The 17,823-nt window shown below is 42.8% G+C and overlaps 1 protein-coding gene across 1 annotated transcript in view; it reads right to left on the reverse strand.

The window, feature by feature from the left end:
• cplx2b (complexin 2b) overlaps window positions 1–16,762 on the reverse strand; it is a 423,444-nt gene extending 406,682 nt beyond the window's left edge. The window contains exons 1-2 of the mRNA XM_085995293.1: window positions 16,629–16,762; window positions 16,211–16,301 (exon numbers count right to left, since the gene is read on the reverse strand). The gene's annotated coding sequence lies outside the window, so the exon portion shown is untranslated. The remainder of the gene's footprint in view (window positions 1–16,210; window positions 16,302–16,628) is intronic.
• Between the last annotated feature and the right edge of the window lie 1,061 nt (window positions 16,763–17,823).

Genomic DNA, 17,823 nt, shown 5'->3' on the forward strand with positions numbered 1-17,823 from the left:
GTATGCGTAACTCTTTGATCTGTAATTGAGATAGCACTTTGAATTACTGTGGTCCATTTTATAGTCAAATGTATAGATTCTGAAACTATTGAAAGCAGATAGCCAGTAAATGTAAATGATCATACTAGAGTACAATGTTGTGACTTTAATACTGCAGTGAATTGAAATAATGGCAGGAAGTGAAATTCTTCTTTTGCATTTGATAACATAGCTGTACTTCAATTAGTAATGTTTCGCTTGAGTGAGTAGTAACCCTAGACAGCAATGTAATTCTTCCAACAATGTAACAGAAAGACCGTCATCACAAAAGAATTCCCATAAGCACTAGCTGATGTCATTCTTTCCTTTTGAAAAATCAACTTGGAGATGAAAGGAATGTAATGAACGAGCATCATTTTGTATTGAGGACTCGTATCTAGCAGGTCTGCATTCTCAAAAAGGTGCATTTATACTACAGCCACCAGCCTGAAAAGGGAAGCTTCTGCATTGGTTACAGCTCGGCTGTTTCTTGTTTATCATGCCTGGCTCCAGCTGGAATTCTTCCAGTCAGAAGGGAGCTTTGTGCTTGTGGGATGATGGGCTCTCCCCTCTCGGTGCTTAAAATCGAAGACCCTGAACTGCCACAGGGATTGTCCTGATCTCCGGCTGTAACTTGGAAAACAGCACCAATGGCCATTTCCCACTGATTCTCCAGGGGCTCTGCTGATTGCCTGGCAAAATTATAGTGGGAGATTGGGATCATTTCCATGGAAATTTAAGGACTAAAAATGTTTAGAGAAAATGCTGGCAGGGGAATCCACATGCTAAACATTTAAATTAACTAAGGTTAAATTTTAAAAGTGCGCAGAGGTCCAAGGGGCCCACTGAGAACTTTTAAAGTGTCGTTAAAATGGACACTGGCGCTATAGTCCAAAAAGTCAACACCACCTCTCTCTCTCTCTCTCTCTCTCTCTCGAGCCAGAGCAGGATCAAACTTATACAAACATATTGGGCTGGATTTTACCAGCCCTGAGGAGGTGGGTCTGGAGGCGGGACTGCTGGGAAAATTCAAAAAAATGGGAGGGGGTCCCAAACCCGCTCCCAACCCGCCTCCAACCAATCTTCTCAGGAGTCGGGTCCCCGATTTGCGCAGGGTCGCGACTCCTAGAGGCAAGAAGAGAATTACAGCCACTTAACTGCCTGTTAACAGGTACAGTAGTTAACAGGCAGTTAAGAGGCTTTTTCCCATTTTGAGCCTTCTGCTGCGGGCTTCCCAACGTCGGAAACCCCCGCCAGGGTAAGTGAGGCATGGTGTGGGTGTACTGTAATTTTTATGTATATGTGACAGCTGCAGAAGTGGTTTAAGGATTCAATGGGACACCGGTGAGTATCAGAGGTAAGGAAAAGTTATGAAAGTAATTTTTATTGTGTTTAGATGTTTCTGCAGGTGACAAGCTGTGAAGTGTTTGCGTAGGCTCATCTCATCGGGAGAAGTCTCATCTGCAGCTGCCATCTGTTTTATCCTAAGGAGAGAGTAATTGGGGAGCCTGAGTACAAGGGCTCACCTGTGTACAGTGTACAGTGATTGTCAGTGTTTGACAGCACCTCAATGCTGTCAAACACTGTCAAATCATCTGTCAAATAAGTATGGTGCATATGCCTTTAAGAAAACCGGCAGATGAAGCGTCATCAACTGACGTCATCTGACACCAGCTTTCCCTTAATTGGCCGGCAAGCCTGCAGGGCTGGTTTAACAAGGCTAATCAGGGGAATATAGCGTCTGTTCGTCAGACGTCACTGGGGGTGGGACTGGAACCTGAAAACCAGCAGCCCCGCCTTGAACTCGGCCTTCCAGGTAAGATTCGCCCATTGTGTATTAAGAACCTGTCACAAGGGTGAGTTTAGAACCAGAGGAACCAAAAATACTACAGAAACTCAAGATGGCTCTTGTGCTGCTAGCTTCTTAATGAGCTCCTCTATGTTGTAACTCTATCCATGGCCATCCATTGCTATCCTTTGCCCTTGGATCAACCTCTGTTGGCTCATGGTCAACTTTCCATGCATCCTCAGCTCTCTATTTTTTGCTGGACAAGCTCCAGCAGCACGCTCACTGATACTGTGCCCTACAAACAGCTCCTGGACTTGCTCGCTTTTCACAACTGTCTCCAAACTTGGACATTGATTTGGCGATGCTCCCAGCTTACTCTGTCCTGTCTACATGTCAATTTCATCCCACCACAGGACCTCTAACTTTAACTTAGGACTCTCATATTTTCTCCATCCAATCCTTTGTTTACAGCCAAAGGACATATCTCTCCCAATCTTTGCCATGCTTGTGTAACCTGAAATCCCTGTGATCATTCGTGTGTGCATTTTGGCTACTGCTTAGGACCTGAGCCCATTATTTCTATCTTGTTTTTATCTTCTCTTCTCTTGATCCCTCTTGGGCTCTTCTCTCCTGTCTCCTCTTCTTCTTTTCACCCAGTCATGTCACCTTTTATTTCTTCCCTCTCAGGTATTTTGCCCTTTCAAACCCCTAGGTCAACCCTTCACTATTCCTCTGCCTTCACTATTCCACTGCCTTCCTACTCTCCTGTCATTGTCCCAGGCTTTAATCCCCCTAGGATTAGCTCATGGCAATCCACTGTGCCTCTCTCACATTCTACGAATAGCCCATCAAAGCACTGATTGCTACCTCTTTAAGGGCAAAAAGCCCAACTGCCCCATTCTTCCCTCTGGCCAACCTTCCTGCACAACGCACCTGCTTGGGCCTAATCTCACCAACCTTCTTCCCATCCTACTCATCTACCCACCACTGTTCCTTTGGACAATCGAATGCAACAGGACATAGAAAGAATAGCAGAATGAGCAGAAAAGTGGCAGATGGAATTTAATACAGAGAAGTGTGAGGTGATGCATTTTGGCAGAAGGAACAGGGAGAGACAATATACACTTAATGGCACAGTTTTAAAGAGTGTGGAGGGACAGAGGTACCTGGGAGTCAATGTGCATAAGTCCCTGAAGGTGGCCAGACATATTGAGAGACTGGTTAGCAAAGCATATGGGATCTTAGGCTTCATAAATAGAGGTATTGAGTATAATAGAGAAGTTATGCTGAACCTTTATAAAGCACTGGTTAGGCCACAACTGGAGTATTGCATCCAGTTCTGGTCACCACACTTTAGGAAGGATGTGAAGGCCCTAGAGAGGGTGCAGAGGAGATTTACCAGAATGGTTCTGGGGATCAAGGATCTTAGTTACAAGGAGAAGCTGGATTTGTTTTCATTAGAGCAAAGGAAGTTGAGGGGTGACTTGATAGAGGTGTAGGCTAGACAGGGAAAGGCTGTTGCCACTAGTTGATGGTACAAGGACTAGGGGACACAGATTTAAGGTTCTGGGTAAGAGATACAGGGGGGATGTGAGGAAATACTTTTTTATGCAGCGAGTGGTGAGGACCTGGAACTTGCTGCCGACGGAAGTGGTGGAATCGGAGACACTCAGGCCTAGAAATTCAGTGGGCTGCACCACCCATTAGCGCCCAAAGAGGGCACTTAGTGGGTTCAGCGCCACTGGCCACGCCTCCCGCTAAATTTAGCGGGACGCTAATGGCGGCGCTAGCCGTTAGCACTGCACCACTACCGATGACATCATCGGTGTGCGCAGCGCCCCGCTACCACCCCGATTGCGAAATTTGGTAGTGCCCCCTGCTTTAATGCCGGTCGCAATTTGCGACCAGTTCAGGGGGGCCTACCTGCGGCGGTAGAGGCACGGAGGTGCGGGGCGGCCATTTTTTTTGCTGGCCGCCTGCCAGCACCTCTTCACGCCACCGTCCCCGGCCTCCTGAGCCCCCCCCACGTTGTGCCGGCTGTGTCCCAAGAGCCCGGCACTTCTCCTCGGTGCTGGGCTCTTTTGCCGGCACTCGCGATCGCCAATCGCGCTGCAGCAGGCCCCTCCCCTTTAAGAAGGGGAGGAAGACCTGCAGTACTGCAGTGCGCCGCACGTTGCGCTGCGATTTTCAGTTGCAGCGCCCCAAGATGGATGCGGGGCGCCTCGAGTAGTGCTGCACTTCCGTCTGGGGTGCTGAAACTAAATTTCCGGCGGGCGTTCGCGACTCCTTCCGGGGCGGTACTTCCGGCGCCCTGGCGAGACTGGCGCCCCGTGAATTCCTAGGCCTCAATGTTTTCAAGGGGAGACTGGATAGGCACTTGAGGGAAATAAACTTGCAGGGCTATGAGGATAGAGAGGGGGAATAGGACTGACTGGATTGCTCTACAGAGAACCAGCATGGACGCAACGGGCTGAATGGCCTCCTTCTGTGCCGTTATGACTCTATGGGCAGGATTTTCATTGGGCCGTGGAGGTGGGATTGGAGGCGTGCGGGGGGTTAAAATCCCGAAATCGGGGGCCCCGAACCCATCTCGCCCCCAACCCGCCTCCATGCCAGTTTCAAAGGAGGCGGGTACCCGCCCCGCACTGGGACCCGCCTCCCTGAGGCGGGGAGGGGATTAATGCCAATTAACTGCCTGTTAGTTTTTAGCCTAATCTCTATTTTTAATGTTGAAGTGTGGGATTCCCGATGGCTCCAAACCACGCCAAGTTAGAGGAGGCGGACCGTCAGGATGAAGAGCTTGGAGGTGTTGAGATGTCCGGTGTTCAGGTGAGGACTGGGCACCCTTATTAAAAATGCTTATTTTTGCTGATAAACCCATTTGCAGCTGTATTAATAAAACTGTGCCAGGTTACCACTTTTAAATATATCAAGGAGTACTTTTTAATGGAAAGAAAGGAAAGAAACCATTACATTCTATCACGTTGCTTGAGTGAGCTGGTTCTTGGAAGATTTTACGTTTGTGATTATGCAAATAAATTTTAGCAGAAACTTGCACTGTAAACTAATTAGCACAATTTCAAGTGCATTTTGGGTGCAATTACCCAATTGCAACCAAAGCGAAAACTCTACCCCGCAGTCCTATGATCAACAGCTTACTTGTTTCTACTCAGCTAGTTGTCTATGGTTGCAACATTTGAATGCAGTGACCAGTTGCAGGACTGATTGTTGGTGGATTTTGTTATGGCCTGAAACTGTGGTTCAAGTTCCTGCTGCATAATCCACAGATATCAGCAGAGCATAAATATAAACAAGCACTCAAAACAATATGCCCTTCCATTAAGTAGACATATGCATTTGATTCTAGTGCTCAGATCATTTGGGCAGGGAAATGGGGAAAGGTAGAGAATACATTACACTGTGAGCCAGCCTAATGATTGCAGTTTTCTGCATAACCTCCAGTTGAGAAGCTTATCTTGGGCTAAATCAAGAATACCACCCCTATTATGGCCACTGAGGACCAAACACTGCAATTGCATGAACCAGCAAATGATGAGGTAATATATGTGCAGGAGGTTAGAAATAATCTGATTGCCTCTCATTTCAGTTAACACGATCTCCAGTGGTAAGCTGAGATACGCAATGTAGTGGCTGAAACCAGGTGCACACCTGTACTCATCGTACCAGCCTTGCACCTGTATGAACAATTACACAGACTTGTACAATATTGCTGGATATATAAATTGTCTAATATAATAAAGCATGTTAGACTGGAATCCATTCCCATTACCTGAACTCGCTGTTACCTTTTGCACAGTTAGAAATAGACATTAACAAATGGGACAAAGCCAAAGAATATTTGCTTTCCATGATTGCCAAATGTTCTACTATGTGTATTTTCTGGCTTACCATCCATGGCCTTCCCCGCCTGACAGTTTAAGGTCAATTTCTACACTGTTGTCTGATTCCTGGCCTTCTGCAAGGTTCAACAGATGGTAGTCATAGCATTGGTCCTATTGATAATGTCCTTTCAAGCTTATTTTCTAGTATGTGGATAAAGTGTGGAGTATGCACCTGAGATGAATATTGCTATTGTCCTGGCCAGTACCTTTTCCACAATGATTGATATCTGCGAGAAATAGACTGTGTTCTGTATTGTTTCTGGGATATGGCTCTGAAGTTTCCAATCAGTTCATTTAGAATGGCACAGCTGGTTTCCTTTGTAAATTGTTCACCTTGCATGAATATTTTTACATTAAAGGCTCTAGTGGTTGATACCTAGAGAATTGCCCTGGTGTTGGAGCAGAGGGCACTTTACTCTGCATCTGATGCTATCCTTGAATGGAAGAGCTTGATCCTTACATTGGGCCTAAAAATTCAATTGCACCCAAAAATGGGTGTACAGGGGGTCAGGGAGCGCACTGCACATTAGTAGTGACTCAGTCAGCGTGTAAGACGTGCAGGACCCTAATTTAAATAAATTATTCTGTACTTACAAAGCTGCCTGCCATGTGTTCCTGCCACTAGCACATCTACCTTCACCAATATGGTGGACGGAGCACCTTCTGCTGGAAATGTGCACGTGCTTCCTGCCCGTCATATTAGGATCATAGAGGGCTTTTTAGCACCCGAAAAACAGGCCAAATTTCTCGGCCTGGGTGTTCAAAGTGGAAATGTCTTCCATTTCCATACTCTCATGCCTCACTTTGAAAATCACCAAAAATATACAATTTATAATTCCTTGGTACTAGAAAATAAGTCACCCTACAGTTGTCATATTCCAACACATCAGTGCTTATTACTTTTGATAGGCTAACTACCTAAGCCATTATTTCCTGATATTGCAATTCTTCCATTTGCGAGTATATTAAAAATAGAAAGCACCCTTCTGGGACCCATTTAGGTGGAACTCATGATACCACAACCACCTGCACTTGTCATAAACCTTACTGCTCATCCCACAGTACTCTGCGATGCAACAGCTGCTGTGATTGTTTAGGCCGAGGTTTAACCTAAAATGTCTTTATAGTTTACCTGGGCGCCGTTCATTTCAAATGTAAAATGTTTGATCGTTGCATCCTGAAAACTATTAGCCATGCGAACCCTTTTGTGGTAGTCAAATTTGTCGATTTATTATGTTAGTTTAATATAACATAATGATGGTAGCACTGTTTGATTGTTCATCTAATATAAAGATCAGCTATAACATGTACATAGAGCTATCTTACTCACTTATGGTGGTATATTACCACTTTATGTGCTTTATGGAGTTCTGCCAACATTATTTCAAGGATTGTGTAGCCTTGCACAAAGACAGGCATTAGATTTCAGAAAAAATAAACACAGCACAGCTGGTGCTGAATCCATGGCAATATTCCTGTCCTTTGTCCTACTTGTGTACACCTTGGTGAATGATAAAACTGCACTGACACTGCAACTTCAATGGTCATAATTTCTGCGGACCTTTTACTATTGAAAGCGCTCACAATGCAAATTTTTATTTTACTGAAAGCACTCTTGATATATACTCATTTTCATTTTGTATTTCTTCCCCATTCTCCTATTTTAACCTTCTTTCATGTTAACTGCTTATCTCTCCTTCAGCTGAAAAAGCAAACTGTCCACCAGCTCCTCTCTAACTTCAATGCAATTATAACATGTGGTTAATTCAACAGGAAGCTAGGTTATGACAAAAAAATCATCCGATGCACCAGAGATGTAATAATTCTCATTAAAGACATATGGCTAGCAGATCTGCAGACTAGGAACTTAACTTTTGGCTTTAATAGTTTGCAGAGTGCTTTATTACTGCTTCACTAGATTCCCAATTAACTGTAATTTTTTATCAATTTCAAAAGTATTCAATTAGGTTTAGCACTTGATGCTTTCACCCTAACCCATTTTAGTGAACCTTTGTAATAAATATTTGGATAAAAAGTAACATTTGTATCCTCATACTAATCATTTTGGATACTGCACATTATTTGGTCAATCCTGTTTTTATCTACATAATGTGATGCAGTTCTGAACATTGCCTATCACATTATAGTCGTAGCCATTGAATGTTCACTTAATATTTGCAAGTCATGACCCAACTCTGACCTGCCCAAGACCCGACTCCAACAACAAAAAGTTATATGGGATAGATGAAAGGAGGTGTACTGACAAACTGTCTTTTATTCAATGAGATTTGAAGTTCCAACAGGCTCATGAGATAACAATGAGGTGACATTTAGGCCTGTACAACAGAGTACAAAGGTTTATCTGATGCATTTAACACTACAATACTTAATATAGGATTGTATAACTAATATATTGTTTTTGTAATACTGACAATGTAAACATAATTTTGGAACATAACAAAAGTGGTTCTAATTTATATGCGATGAAAAGAGTTAATATGGTTGCTAGATATGTCCCATTGTCTTTTCTTTTTCATTAATCTCCTTCCTCCTCTAAGAACAGATTTGATCCTTAGTAGACCAAGCACTGCATTTTTTGAGTATCTGTCACACACAGATACTTCTATCTAAAATGTTGATTGTTAACTACATTAACATTCTTATAGTCTGAAACGGAAACAGAACACGACTCCATTAACCACCTGCTGATCTACCTCATTGTATCAAACAATTCTTTGTACACTGAAAAATAGAGGTGTAGAATTGTGTTACCAAGGCAACCCCTCATTACCACAGCAACAAAATCAAAGCCTGCAATAATCGACAAAGATACTTATTTTGCTCTAGCTGTCAGTGGACTCTTGTTGATTTATTATTTTAAAGTGCTGAATTTGTATCAAATATTTCTCAGGAATAGTATGAATGTTGGTATCTTAAATGCCTGTTAGTCTGGTGTCATGTGATGATTTGAATCAGGAGGTGACAAGTTGCTTAGTTCCACTATTCACAATTATTAGTTTGCTTGCTAACTCATTTAATCCTGAGTTTTCCAGTGTGAGCCTCTCCACCAACAGCAGTAATTATTGGAATTGATGTGACTATTGTATTAGGCCATGTCTCCATCTAGGTCAAGCTGAGAATTTTAAACAGAGATTCTGTTTTTTTTTAGGAGATTGGTTACAGAATAACAAGCAAGTAGTTGAGGTTTGGCATGATATTAAAGAATATCTGATGCTAAACGATCAACTCAACACTTCCCTCTCTGGTCTGGAGATGCTTTCAATACTCCTGTGCTGTACATGCCATCAAAAAAAGTAAAGGATAATAACAGGAAAGAACTGAAAACATTAAATAATGAATTCAGAGGATCAATATTTAGAATAAACTTAGGCCTAGAAATTCCCTACCTTAGCGCCACCCATTTACGCTGCTCTCCTGGCGAAAAATGGCGGCTGCCACTCTAGCGCCCTTCTCTAACGTGGGACTCAGCAGCTAGCATTTTGGTGAGGGCCTTAGCACTGCCGATAGCAGCACTGGCCCTGGAGATGCAAATGGACAGCGGCATACAATGCCGACTTAATGTCATGCTCTGCGAACTTCGACCTTAGCGCTGAGTTCAGCGCTGGGTCCTGAGCTTGCTCTGAAAAGCGAGTGTTCAGCAGACTGACAGACACTGTCAGCACCTCTTAAAGGGACACACACATCTTTCAGGTACGTTTGCATTTAAGCTTTTGGACTGGATTTTTTGTATTTTATTCAAGTAATAGCTTGGTGCAATACATGTTAAAGGTTTTTTTAAGTGTGTATGGAGTGCTATTGGATGCTTGCAAGGCCTCAGATGGTATAGGAAGGCCTCTGAGAAGACAAAAAAATGCTGTAAATACTCAGCAGGTTAGGCAGCATCTGTGGAGAGAGAAACAGAGTTCATGTCTCAGGTTGAGATGCTGCCTGACCTGCTGAGTATTTCCAGCAATTTTCTGCTTTTATTTCAGATTTGCAGCATCCACTCGCAGAGGGAAGAGGATGACGCAGAAGAGGAAGACGCAGAAGAGGAGGAAACGGTGGAAGGATGCAACCCAGACAGCCCCTTTCTGACCGGGATATCCGGGATGGAATCACCTGCCTGTGGTATCAATAACCACAGCCCCAATTCCCCTTTCAACATTAGTCCCACACCTTATCTTCCCTCTGTTACTGATCATCACAGCGTCCTCTTGGCCACAATGCTGAAATAAAAGTCACCACAAAGCAAACTTTCCAATCAAACGTTATACATCTATCCATCCAATATGACATCAAGAAATCAACTCATTACCCTTATGGATTCTCTTAGTGACTGTCTAGTGTGTGCCTTTGCCTATACTACTGATGTCACACAGTGCTACCCCAGTGGCTGCAGCATGGCTGGTGGAAGGTTGTGGACTTTCAGTAGGGGAGACTGCAAATGGCCTTGCTGGTTAACCTTGAGGATCTGGTGGCTGGGAGTGTGAAATCAAGTGACAGTGTTTCTTCTTCTTCTAGTTCTTCTTCACTCTCCTCTCCCTCTTCTTGGCCACCCACAGGCTGGGCAGGTTGCATTTCTTGGCTGTGTGAAATGAGGAAGGCACAAGGGTGGAGCTGTGGTGAGGGGAGGGCGGGAAAGCAAGAGGTGCATGCGAAAAGGTGGATAATCTATGAGGATACCAGCATCTTGTATCCTTTCAGCACTGTCGCTGGCCAAGGGCTCAGCCATGGCCCTGCCGAGAATGGCCAGCACCATCTCCTCCAATGGGGTGAGGTGAAGCTAGGAATGGGAGGTGTTTGGTACAGATTGTTGGTTAGTGTTTTGGGGGAGGGGGAGTTGTGCATTGAGAACTGTGTGAGGTTAGTGGAGCAGTTTGTAGGAGACAGCCTTTGAAGGTGCATTCACTGCCCTTGACCATTGGTCTGAGGTCATGAAGTTTCTTTGGCACTGGAGCCAGGTGGTGGGGGCGACACTGCTGGCAGTGATGGTCTCAGTGACCTGCTCCCACATCCTTCTTTCTGGAGGGCCTCCTGGTCGCTGTGGATAGAGGACCTCTCTTGCAGTATTGACCCCCTGCACAAAGCTGGAGAGCTGTGTGTGAGACCCTGGGTGCCCCTTTCCTAGCTTGCTAAGCCATTTGTGTTAGTGCTGAAGCATTTTCCCCATTTATTTTAGATGCAGAAGGCAATTCAGCTTTAAGAGTTGAAGATTACCATTTGGGAATTCTTTTTAATGTTAATTTTTTTTCAGGAGGCAGTTGAGCTGTAAGGGCTAAAAACTGCCTATTTTTACACAATTTTTATTTTTTTAATTTCAGAAGGCAGCTTCCCTTTAAGAGACCAAACTGCTTTCTGAAATGACAGCCTTGCTTTGAAAGCAGGCTGTTCTTGCTGCTTTGGCCATGCTACATTTTTGCCTCCTGCCAGGGCAAACGCCACCAGGACGGCGTTGCACAGTAAGTTTAGTGCTGGGCTAATGTTAATTAGCCACCAGCGCCAGTTTACCGGTTCTGCCATTTTCGGTGGCTATTAACATCCACCCGCGGTGGCACTGGCTGGTTTTTAGCAATGTAGAATTTTTAGCCCTAAATGTTGGAAAATATACTTGTGAAACTTTAGAAAATAGTAAGTTCACTAAATTTCAGAGAGTTTCCTGAAGATTGGAAAATGACTAACATAACCAGATTATTTTTAGCAAAGGGTTGTCATGCATACCTGAAAACTATAAACCAATAAGTGTAATGTCTGCTGTAGACAAACATTTGAAAGGATCTTAAGAGATCTAGTGGGTAAACAGTTGGAAAAGGCAAGTAATAAGAATGTAACCAGGTTCAAAAAGTTTTAGATCTTTTAGGTATTTGGACAAATAGATGACAAATGTAATTCTACATGGGTAAATGTAAAATAATTTAGACTTAGAAAGGTGGCTCTTCTGATTCTAGAGAAGTGTAGACTTCAGGGAGATTTGATTGAGGTCTTTAAAATAATTAAGGAACTGGGCTGCGTCCATGTGAATGGACTATTTGAATTCTTGCATATAAGCTACGTAATTGTAGAACAAGGTTAGACGTCAGGATATTTTCTTTTCACAGAGGTTAATTAACTGTGGCACAAATTTCTGGCTCATGCAGTAAATGCAGATTCACTGCAAGTGTTCAAAAGAGGGCTGGATAGCTTCCTAGCAGTGGTTGATTTCACTGTGTACAAAAGGTAGGTGGGATATTGAGTATTGCATCGCGTGGTCATTGTTATATTCTGAAACTTGTTTTGATTGCCTTTGGGGGTCAGAGAGGAATTTCCCAGATTGTTTTCTTCCATGAATTGGCCCAGGATTTTATTTCTTTGGTTTGTTTCTCCCAGTTGAGTTTATGGCTGGTGGTGGGTGGGGAGCATTGGAGATTATGATGCTCAGTTGCACCATGATGGTATGGGACAGTCTTGGTGGACCAACTGGTCTTTTCTTGTCCATCACTATCATAGGTTCATATCTTGTTTGTGATTAGTATGAGAGCAAGGAACAAAAAAATGTGAGCATGTCTTCAGCAGATAAGTGTTAATGTGTTACTGATCAGGAGCGAGATCCAGGAGTTATTGTGGATTAATCTATGATACTGCCAGCAACTGTCCTTTTAAGGGGAAAAAAGGCAAATAGGGCATGGAATTACATTAGCAGAGAGGAGAAATTACAATGTTTTATTTATTGTTTGTTTATGGGTCATGCTGGCAAGGACATATTTATTGCCCAACCATGGCTGCCTGAGAAGATAGTGTTACTTTCACACTGATGCACACATGAATACATTTTGCATTAATTTGAAACTGCTAGCATAACTGCACCTTAACTCTACTCTGCTCCCCTGTCCCCTCCTTATTTTTTAGGGCTTATTTTCCTGGTATGCCCCAGCAAAAGGGGGAGGAACTTGAAGCATAGTTGAGGGCCTTTTGTGCCTTCAGCTATGTTTCCAGCTGCTGGCATCCGGGCTTTCTGGCTGCTGCTGGAGGACCTCTGGGCTCAAAGATCACCTGGGTTGGTGGCTGAAGTACATGAAAGAATTAGCCAGCAGGTAGCTTCAGTCTGCCCCTGGGATCCTCACAGATCCTCCAATCTGCAGGAGTCCTGGCGCGAGCTCCAACGCCTGTTTTCTTCGAGAGCCTCTCAGCTTGATGCCAAATGGGCCAGCAAGAAGGAAAGTGAAGCAGGAGGCCAAGGAATGCCCCCTGCTGCCTCATTTATATGGCAGAAATGAGTCTACACTTACTGCAGGTCTGCTTCCCCTTTGTAAGCCCCACAAATCAAGAGGTAGCAAAGGGGATGGAGACCTGCCAAAATGGGTTTTGAGCTGACCTTTGCACTGGTGAAAAGGGCATTTCCCAGGACAAAAGTCAGGAACATTGGGCCAGATATTTCAATCCCTACGGATGGGTACACGCTGTGTACCCACTCGTAGGGACATTGGAAATGCCAGTTTCAGGCATGCACTGTGCATGCGCTGGAAACCGGCAAATCCGATCTGTTAAAAAAGCTCCAGCTGCCCTGGAGCAGGGCCTCTGCGGGCGGAGAGTTCTGCTTTTTGGAGACCCTCCGCCTGCAGAAAACCCTTACAATTCTTGCGCCTGGTAAAAGCAGGCGTAAGTCCTGCTTTTACCAGGATAAGAGTTGAAAAAAGTTTTTTTTTTTTAATTTCCACTGATTTATCATTTAAAAACTTTAAAACTTTAAATACTTTTAAAAAAGGTAAGTTTACTTTTAGCCCCATAAAAAACTTTAATTTTTTCAAAAATTTAAAGTTTTGTTTAAAATAGTTAATTTATTGTACTTTCAAGTCATTTTAAAAATGTGATTTAAAAAAAATTATATTTAAAGTTTTACTATGCTTTGGGGGTGATCGCCATTCATATATTTGACAGGCCTTCCTGTCAAATGTATGAAGGGAGATTCCCTTCTTTGATTGGCTCCCCAGGACCCACGTGATCCCAGGGATGCTGCAAACTACCTGCGCCTCTGGGATATGTGGGCCCTGCGTACCGGTAGTTTGGAGAGGTCCAGCACCGGAACTGTGCACGCCCCGGGAGCCCTCAGGTAAGGGCGCAGATTTTTCCAGATCGCAGTCCTCCGCCCGTGGGAGGCCTGTGATCGGAATATCTGGGCCATTATCTCTAGCTTTCTGTTTGGAGGTTTAGATGGTTATATTAATAACAATTAGTTTCAATTTGTTTGGTACTAATGTTTCTAATATGATTATATTTATGGTCTACTGTATATTAAGTTGAAATATCTTTGAGTGTTTTGTATGTCTAATTTCAAATATTGAAAAAACACAAATGGGTAGCATTTCTACTGCTCAAATTAGCAGTCATCTTATTTTCAGGTTTAGCAAGGAAATAATTAGGTTTGTTCAATAAGCAATTCTGAAATATTTTCTTGTACAATATTGAATATTTACATTTAATAGTACTTTGCTGAAATCTTGACTATATATACTGAATTTGCAAAAACATGAAATCTGTACATCATTTAATATCATATAGACATATTAAATAATATTCATTATTTACCTGTGGTGAGGTGCAACTGTGTTCCTCAGTATTTTACAGGAAATGCAATTCTATTTAAACTGAGTCTGGTGAAACGTGTACATAAAAGACAAAATTTATCACATGTCTAATGTGATTTCAGCATCTGTCAACAAACTCAATTTAGGAAAATAATATGACAGCAACAACAACAATTTAATTTACGCTTTGGACTAAACTGCCCATATTTTCAAATCTAAATCAGATTTAGATTTGAAAATACGAAACTTAACTGGACCAGCCACATAAATAGTGTGGCTACAAGAGCAGGTCAGAGGCTCGGAATTCTGCAGTGAGTGTCTCACCTCCTGACTCCCCAAAGCCTTTCCACCATCTACAAGGCACAAGTAAGGAGTGTGATAGAATACTCTCCACTTGCCTGGATGAGTGCAGCTCCAACAACATTCAAGAAGCTCAACACCATTCAAGAAAAAGCAGCCCGCTTGATCGGCACCCCATCCACCACCTTAAACATTCACTCCCTCCACCACTGGCGTACTGTGGCTGCAGTGTATACCATCTACAAGATGCACTGCAGCAACTCGCCAAGGCTTCTTTGACAGCACCTCGCAAACCTGCAACCTCTACCACCTAGAAGGACAAGGGCAGACACGCATGGGAACACCACCACCTCCAAGTTCCCCTGCAAGTCACACACCATCCTGACCGGGAAATATATTATTGTTCGTTCATTGTGGTTGGGTCAAAATCCTGGAACTCCCCACACAGCAGTTCAAGATGGCAGCTCACCACCACCTTCTCAAGGGCAACTAGGGATGGGCAATAAATGCTGGCCTTGCCAGCAATACACACATCCCGTGAATGAATAAAAAAAATGGAGTAATATGCTTAGGGATAAACCCTTTAGCCCAAGAATCAAACAAATCCTGTAAGGCACTATCCACTCAAAAAAGGTAAGATCCAGAGTTAGAAACGTGTTTATTTCTGTTTACGTGTAAATGGAGTTTTTGAAAGATAAAAGCCTAAATGTAATGACTAAACTGTTCTTGGGGGCTAGAGGTGTGCAGTTCAATCTTTAGTTAATTGCCTGTTCGTCTCGTTGAACTACGCTTTCAAAGCCTTATGTCTAAAGGTCAAGTGGAAGATCAGCAGACAAGCCGTCCTATACTTTTGCATGTATCTGTATAATCCTATTAACATAGTAACTGGAGCTAAGCGGATCACCTTCATGCGTTCATAACTGCCCAATCCATTTTTTTTAAATTGCAATCTCCTTGCCTTGCATTATAAATTGATCTTTAGTGTTGAAGTAATGTAACCGTCAACTATTGTGTTTGGCACAAAGTAAAGAATCTCCAGTTCAGCCTATTGCAAGCCACTGGTTAATATTTGCATTTGCAACTCTTGTTCTCTACTGTTGACAATGATTCACGGTTGAAAGGAATCGTAGACAATACACCAACAGCATATGGAGTCGCTTGCACCGTCTGCAAATTGTTAATAATTTATAAATGATCGTGCGAATGTATTTCGGCTGCTGTTAACCTCTTTTGGTGGACCTGGTTTAACATGATTGCTAACTGTTCAGTGTATTTATGCAATAGCCGTGAATACCGATTGTCCATTCTATACAGCTGCATATACATCATCGCATCACAAGTATAAACCCCGAGGTGCACAACACGATTTATTTCTCAGCGACGAGGAGCCGTGCATTAAAACGCAACGCTGCATATTAATGTTAATCTTTGCTGTAATGTGAGTGAATGTACGGACTCACGTCATGTCACAGGTTGACGGATTGTGGGGAACGGTTTGGGAGCAGTAAAACCACACTCACCATTACGGAAGCTCTGATGCGATTCAACCAGCAATGTTAACGTTCACTGCTTGAATATCGCCTTTAAATGTCATTGGGCATGGTCAGCGCTATTACAAGATAGGGAAATCGGTAAGAACGTACCTCTTGCCAGTTGTGTTTATTCAGGCTTCAATTACTGTAACCTACATTCAAGTTTCCGCTTGGTCTGTGCATGTCCCGGATTATTTACACCCTGTGGGTTGCAAACGTAATAGCCACAATGGTATAATGCCTTGTTCACACACACACACACGAGTCGTTCTCTTTAAAATCCCAATTAAATACAGCAGGCTCGGGGCATTATCATTCTCTCATATCTAAAAGGACGCCGCAATCAATAAAGCCCTTTTTTATATTGAAATTATTATTCGTGATCGTGGTGTCCTGCATGCATGGAATTCCTGGGTGTGCAACAGGGTTGGGCCCTGATGTGAAAATGGGGCTGATATGCCCAACCCCCCCCCCCAAATTAGAAATACTTTGTCGCTCGAGATTGAAGGGTTGGAGAAAAGATGCAAACCTTGTTGACGTGCCGAAGACCTTGGTGCTGAAGAAACAGCTCCTTCCGCGTCTTCCAGTTCTGATAAGAACAGTTCCTCTCCGTCCCTGCTCTATCCCACTTCAACTGCCGGAATAAAAACACTGCTAAAAATAGCTGGTTATGTCGCCTGCCTGCGATAAACTGACACATCTGTACATTTATCGGATGTATTATCACCTCCCTCCCAGCCCGCGATTGTTCACTTGAAGCGAAATCATACAGTCAACAAATGTGTTTTTATTCGCAGGTGACCCACCCGTCACGTACGAGGCAGAAGCGCTTGAAAGATAAGGGAAATCTATTCATCCATTAACTCCAAACTGTGTACTATTGGAATAATAATAAACACAACTGAGGCATAAAAGAGATAACAAGAGGGCTCTATGGGGACATTTGTTGTACGGGCAATACTTGTGATTACACCCTGTGCTTAGTTATCTGAAGTTAAAACAAAGAGAGAACAATAACGGCTACCAGAAACATAAATCAACATTGCATGGGACACTGGTTATTAAAGGTATATTCTATGAAGTTTATACAGTAAGGTATCATACATTTCTAGTCTGTAACGCTCCACATCTGAAATAATATTAAAATATAGAGAAATGTACCTGAGATATTTCACAAAACAAATTCAGAAAGGCTTTAAAAATCATGATGAAGAAATTGTCAAAGAAGCTAACAGCTGCACGCGATGACACCAAAGCCTATTCCTTGGCATACAATATGCAGAAAACAATCTACTTTCTAACTTCAAATATAATCTTATATATTTGTTATTTGAACTCGCTTTTCAAAAATAATCAATAGAAAACAAATGCGCGAATTGTTAGTTTGACACACGCCCTAAACGATGGATCTGGAATACATTCAAGAAATCACTGATTCTAGTTTACTATTTACCTGTAGTTATTTGGAAGTCTATTTTGAAACAGCAAACTTGTGTTAAATAATTTAAACACAAATAAACAGCGTGGTGGATCATTTTAGTGAGCAATGCCTTCAACTTTGTTTTATTTCCAATGGTGAATTGAGCTAAGTATAAACATTGTTGTTCTAGACAGTGTTATTTTTAGAGTGATTGATTAGTTTCAGGACTCTATTCAAGTAGCGCTCTCTCTTCCTTTCTTCAATACAAAGCTGATAGCAGAAAATAGTTTTAAGATAACTTTTA

This window comes from Somniosus microcephalus, chromosome 8, assembly GCF_052327205.1.
Source record: "Somniosus microcephalus isolate GS21.2 chromosome 8, FLI_Smic_1.0, whole genome shotgun sequence".
In the NCBI taxonomy this organism is placed as follows: Eukaryota; Metazoa; Chordata; class Chondrichthyes; order Squaliformes; family Somniosidae; genus Somniosus; species Somniosus microcephalus.